The sequence below is a fragment of the Cyprinus carpio genome, chromosome B22 (genome assembly GCF_018340385.1).
Source record: "Cyprinus carpio isolate SPL01 chromosome B22, ASM1834038v1, whole genome shotgun sequence".
Classification (NCBI taxonomy): domain Eukaryota; kingdom Metazoa; phylum Chordata; class Actinopteri; order Cypriniformes; family Cyprinidae; genus Cyprinus; species Cyprinus carpio.
The window spans coordinates 20,841,902-20,847,901 of record NC_056618.1 but is presented as its reverse complement, the minus strand read 5'-3'; positions in this window follow the sequence as shown (position 1 = coordinate 20,847,901).

The window sequence follows — 6,000 nt, the reverse complement described above, 5'->3', positions numbered from 1 at the left end:
TTACTGATATGTCACTTACTTAAACTTATGCTTACTACAGGGTTGCCAGGTTTTCACAACAAAACCTGCCCAATTGCTACTCAAAACTAGCCCAAAACTAGCTCAATTGAATTTCAAGGGGCGTCCCCATTAAAAATTGCATTCCGGGGGGTACAATACACTTTTATTTTGGCAGGGTTCCCTGATAAAATTTGCATTTCAGGGGGTAAATATTGTTTTATTGGGGTCCCTTCAACCTGCGGACATGAAAAACAACCCTGTGAACTATAAACTAACAGTTTATATACATACTGAAACATGTTTTTGACTACTACAAAACAAAAATAATTGATGAATTTTGTTATGAAAAAACATACTCTAATAATCTGTTTTATTTACAGCTTCGGGAACATGTTTTGTAGCATAATTTTATAGCTCTTTTTTATGTTTCCACTTCAAGGATTTTTAGGAGCAACATCTGTGATAAAACCCCTTACTGCCTGTCTTGTTTACAATCCTTTTCTTCATGTTTCTCTCTTACCCAGCATCTCCCACACCATGATAATCTCTCTCGTTCTTTCTTTCACTCAGGTGTAATACGGTCCACCTGTTTTCCACAAAGTTCGGCCAAGCAGGAAACTCATGTTTTTCACAACAGATGCAAGTGCACACCAGAGACACTGTCTTCCCCTCACCGCTCTGAAACTCATTATTCTGCTTTTGAAACAGATGGAATCAAGTTGGTTTGTGACGTGCTGAAAGTTATAAAGCGCTTCATACATGACTCAGTACACGTACTTTTCTAATAAGGCCTTTGAGGCTGTTTTGTATTGAGAATACAGATAAATGGCTTTGAAAGACATGATGCTGAAAAGAAAGGTAAAGAACCTACATTATGTATTTTAGCACACCAATGCTGCACCAATGAATCTGTTTTGTAACAGAATGCTGTACTGTAGCCATGGTGTCTTGGGACTTAGCTTGCTAATTTTCCCTCTGTTTCATGATTAACTTCATCATTAATTTTCTGCATGCACAGCGCTTATTGTCTTGGCACCCACCTCCAAGTCGAGACTGAATAAGAGTTTGGTTTAAGTAACATATTTTTTTTTTTGTGGTGAATTGTTGTGATTAATGAAGAAAAATGGTGTGATGAGATCATCAGTAATTGTTGCTTTTTCTCTACGGTGCAGCACTAATCTGAGGTAGGGTGACTCTCAGGAAACACTGCCATGTTCCTCTGCCTTTGTAACACTGTAGTATACTTAGAGTACTTATTATTTAACGAATATATTTAACTGAATGTAATGTTTTCAGAAACTTAATTGCATATTATTGTAATAATTCAAACAAAAATTAAAATTTGCTGAAAATGTACTCACCCTCAACCCATCCAACTGAATATGAGTTTGTTTCTTTATCAGAACAAATTTGGAGAAAATTTTGCATTACATCACTTGCACACCAATGGATCCTCTGCAGTGAATGGGTGCCGTCAGAATGAGAGTCAAAACATCTGATAGAAAAATCACAACAATCTACACAACTTGTGTGTTTGTAAGAAACAAATCCATCAAGCCATTTTAACTTTAAATTTGTATGCATTATAACACGTCCTCCAGTGAAAAAGTCGAACCCCTGTTGCCCCTTGGCATATTTGTTTAGAACCACTTTGGACTGTTTTTGCTTGTAAACAGTGCTCGATCTGTGCGTATTTATCTCCTGATTCAGACTAGATGACTTTTACTGGAGAAAGCAATATTATAGATAAAGGACTCATATTTTAGTTGAAAGCAACAGTTTGAAGTGAAAAATATCTGTGGATCATTGTGATGTTTTTATCAGCTGTTTGGTTCTGATGGCACCCATTCACTGCAGTGGATCCATTGGTGATTGATTGATTGATTTTATTATTTATTTCTTTATTTTTTAACCAAAAATCTAATAATTTTTATACTAATCTTTAAATCTTTAAGTAGTATATATCAGGTTTGACACTAAACACTGTGAAAGGAAACATCCAAGGTTATTTTATGTTTCATTATAATGTGTGAAGGGTATGAATTTTAAATTACTGCAACAAGGTTAAAATAATTTTGCTTTTCAAGGTTAGTAATGATACATAATTTACTTGGCAAAACTATGACTACATAATAGGTTTAGAGATGAGGTCCAAACTTCAATGTGACCTCATTTTTAAGTCGACTTTTGTTCAGAATCCATTTCCATGTGATCAAAGAAAAATATCAGTTTGTTTATCTGTTTCATATCTGTTTGACACAGACAGGCTTCAGACCTCGGTGAAACATCATTACTACACTCAAAGTCACAACTACATATCCCCTGAAGGTCAGGACACGCTACATGCCACATCTCTCCACAGTGTCTGACAAATCAAAGCATGTCACATTAGTTCAAAACCCATCGGGAGCCAAACTCAGCATGGAATACATATTTAATCAGCTGATATGTGAGTGGCCTAAAGGGTTGTCCCAGTGACAGACTGTTGGCACAAGAGAGCTCATTTCTGTCACACAGATCGAGGGAATTGAAAGAAATATTGGAGTCCATCACAGGTCATTTTTTACAACAGTCCACCAGCCTTATGACCTGACCTTGTGGAGTATTTCTCAAATTAAAAACAAATGAGATTAGACTGAATTCTCTGTTGCTGCAATAAAGCGTAACAGCGACCACTCACTTTTTCACTGACCTTGCTTCTAGTATTATTCTCGTTATTTTTTATTTTATTTTTTTCCATATGGTGTTAAGAAAATTCAGTAAAGTGTTTCAAGCACTGAAGCAGCCAACAAGCTCTGAGACATTTAATCTGAATCAAAATCATTTTGAAATCAGAAAGAATAACAAGACTTTTTACACTAGAACCCGATTGCATTATTCTTAGGGCGTAAAAAAAAAAATTTCTTTCTCCATCTCAAAAGGATGTTTTCCCATCATGAAATGATGCAGTTTTCCAGATGCATTTCTTTTTTTTCTATTGTCACCCAGCGTTTGCATGTGCTGTGTAATTATGGAAATAAGCTCTGTTGGGCCAACTCAGCGAGCACGATCTGGACACCTCGTGAAATTGGAAATGAGTTAGCGTCGCTTGCCTGCCACAGATTTAGAAGATAGGAGATCAGATTCAAAAGGATGCCAGAGAAGCGAGGGGAGTTGCTTGTTGGGTTTTAAGGTACTGAAATACGTTTGTTATTATTAAAAAAGGTCAAAGCTGTTAAATGTAAACAGTTTCTTCTGAAATGAAAGTTCTTAAAGACAACAACTAATTGAAATTGGCCCTATCTGTTTGCTTAAACATCCCTTGTTTTATTGTGCATAATCACTCAGTGCATAATACTGTTAAAATATGTTTCATCTAAAAGTATAACTTTATCTAATAAAAAGACACAGTACAGGTGTACCATGTACAGTGATCGCATCAGATGACAACAAAAAAGGTTTTGAATGTTTACCATATTAATGTACCATATTTAGATTTACATTTATGCATTTTAGCAGACGCTTTTATCCAATGCGACTTACAGTGCATTCAGTTTTTTTTTTTTACCAGCATATTTTACCATATATTTACAAAGTACATCAAAGAATCATGTGTGAGTACAAAAATAAGGTACCATGGTATTTTTTTAAAAAAAAAAAAAAAAAGTATTTCCCCCTATATATATATATTTTCATGGTATATTTCCCTATCATCTTGATGACAGATAGATAGATATATTACAATATGTATGTAATAGCAGAAGATAAATGTGTCTGTATGTTATCTGTAATATAAGTCTCAGGTGTCCCCAGAATGTGTCTGTTAAGTTTCAGCTCAAAATACCCCACAAATAATCTATTATATAATTTTGAAAAAGCCTATTTTGAGTGGAAGCAGAAACAGCTGTATGAGAGCATGTTTCTTTAAATGCAAATGAGCTGCTGCTCCCTGCCCTCTTTTCCAGAATATAGAAGTGCCTTTACAGCTCGTAACTACTAGAAAAAAACATGTTTGGTTTTGATTATTATGTCTGTCGCACTGAAATCACACATTTTAAAGCCACATTAGTTTAAACTTCTGATAGACCGTTTTCTGAGCTCAAACATCTGTAGCACACGTATAGAAAGTGGCTGTTTTCTGACGATTTGTGCTACCCGCTCAGATTGTGCTACCTCCCATTAAACAGATAAGCAGCACAAATCAATAGCAAAAAAATATATATTATTAAACCAGCATCTTATTCATGTGGTTAGGGGCCTTTTTTTTTTTTATGTCCATAACTACCCCTACCCTTAACCTACCCCCACATACCTACCCTTACCCTAAACTTAACCTTAAATCAATGCAAATATATTTTTGGTAGCACAATCTGATGGGTAGCATGTTTCGTCGGTACACCTGCACACGGGCATGTGAGTACTAAGTTCTCTTTCACACAGGAATTTATATTGTTATATTTCACATGTTTTTATTTAACAGTCGGTTGTGGTTGTGAAGTAAACATCTGGAAAAGGAATTGCATGTATTAGATCTGTGTATTAAGTGACATCAGCATAATATACTGTACCTATACTGCTGTCTATGCTGTTAATATGACTCAAACGATAAAATAAAAGCAGAGAATCACTTACTGCTCTGGACTGATTAAGTTCTATAGCCTTAATAAGAAGATATTTCTTACTTGAATGCTGCTTTTAAATGCTCTAACGTTAGCATGCAGGTAAACATGGCGATAGTGTGCGGGTCACTCAGGGCGGTGTCTTGGCTAGATTATGGCAATGTCAATCAACACTAGTGGGTGGGGTTGTTAAATTGTGATGTCACACTTTACGAGTACGCTGCTAATGATATATGGAGATTTAAAAAAAAAGGGAGCGAGTGGATTTTTTATCATTATAGGGTGGTTGTGTAGCTACACACACCAACACGCATTTATGTCCAGTGAATTTTGCATAATAGGTCCCCTTTAATTCAGCTGTATCGTTAATGTTTGCACCTTTCACTGAGAGGATGGATTCATCCCCACAAAGAGGAGCAGAAGGAGCTATTGATTTATTCTTCTAACTGTTATCCGTCCGCTGCACTCTGCGGGATGAGGAGATGTTAATTAAAGGGCTTTACTTTAACAGCAAGGGCAAGTCGAGCTCTCCCTCTCTCTCTCTTTCATATTAACTTTCCATTCTGAGTCTGTTTCTTCCACCTGCACATCATTTACCTTCAGCTCTTCCTCACAGGACTAAACCATCCAAACAGGAATATGAATAAGACAGACCCGGCTCACGTCAGCTGCTCCCTCAGGAGCCGTTTATGCTGTTTTACTGCAAGATTGGGTACTAAACTAGGCTGTTTACTCACCTTTTATTGCTGCTATGAGACAAACGAGTGTTAATGACTCACAGGATGCTGGGTATTCAACTCGGAGAAAGGAAATTTAAATTCGTCCCCTACCTCAGGCTGTGTGTATGTCCTTTATAAGGAAACCGTTACTCCTCACAAACAACTGACAAGCAGCTGTGTGTGTGTATAGAGGGTTGTCATAGAGACAGCGCATTATTAAAGGAGTAGAAAGCAATTACCGGGGAAACATATGCTTCAGTTTTCCTACATGTGGAAATTATGAGCCAAACATTGCATAAACACAGTTTAAAGTTCGAAAAGCTCGTCTTTAGCATATTAGCGTAAATGCCAATGTTAAGGTGCACTCTGTAATTTGCTCCCCAATGAAACATTATAATACATTAAAAATTTCACTTTTGTTTTGATTTTTTTATCTTTTTATTTTTTAACATTTCATATAGCCTAAATACATATATCATTTTTAAAAAAGATCTTTTTTGTGTAAAACTTCAATCAAGAAACAAATTGAAAAAAAAAAAAAGTTTAAAAATGGTTTTAAAATCATACTTCAGGTGTAATCCCAGGATAGTAGGTATAATAGTATAGTAGTACATTATAATAAATGTAGGATAATAAATTATCTTCTGTATAGTAGGCATAAAAAACAGTGTTGCAAAAGAGTA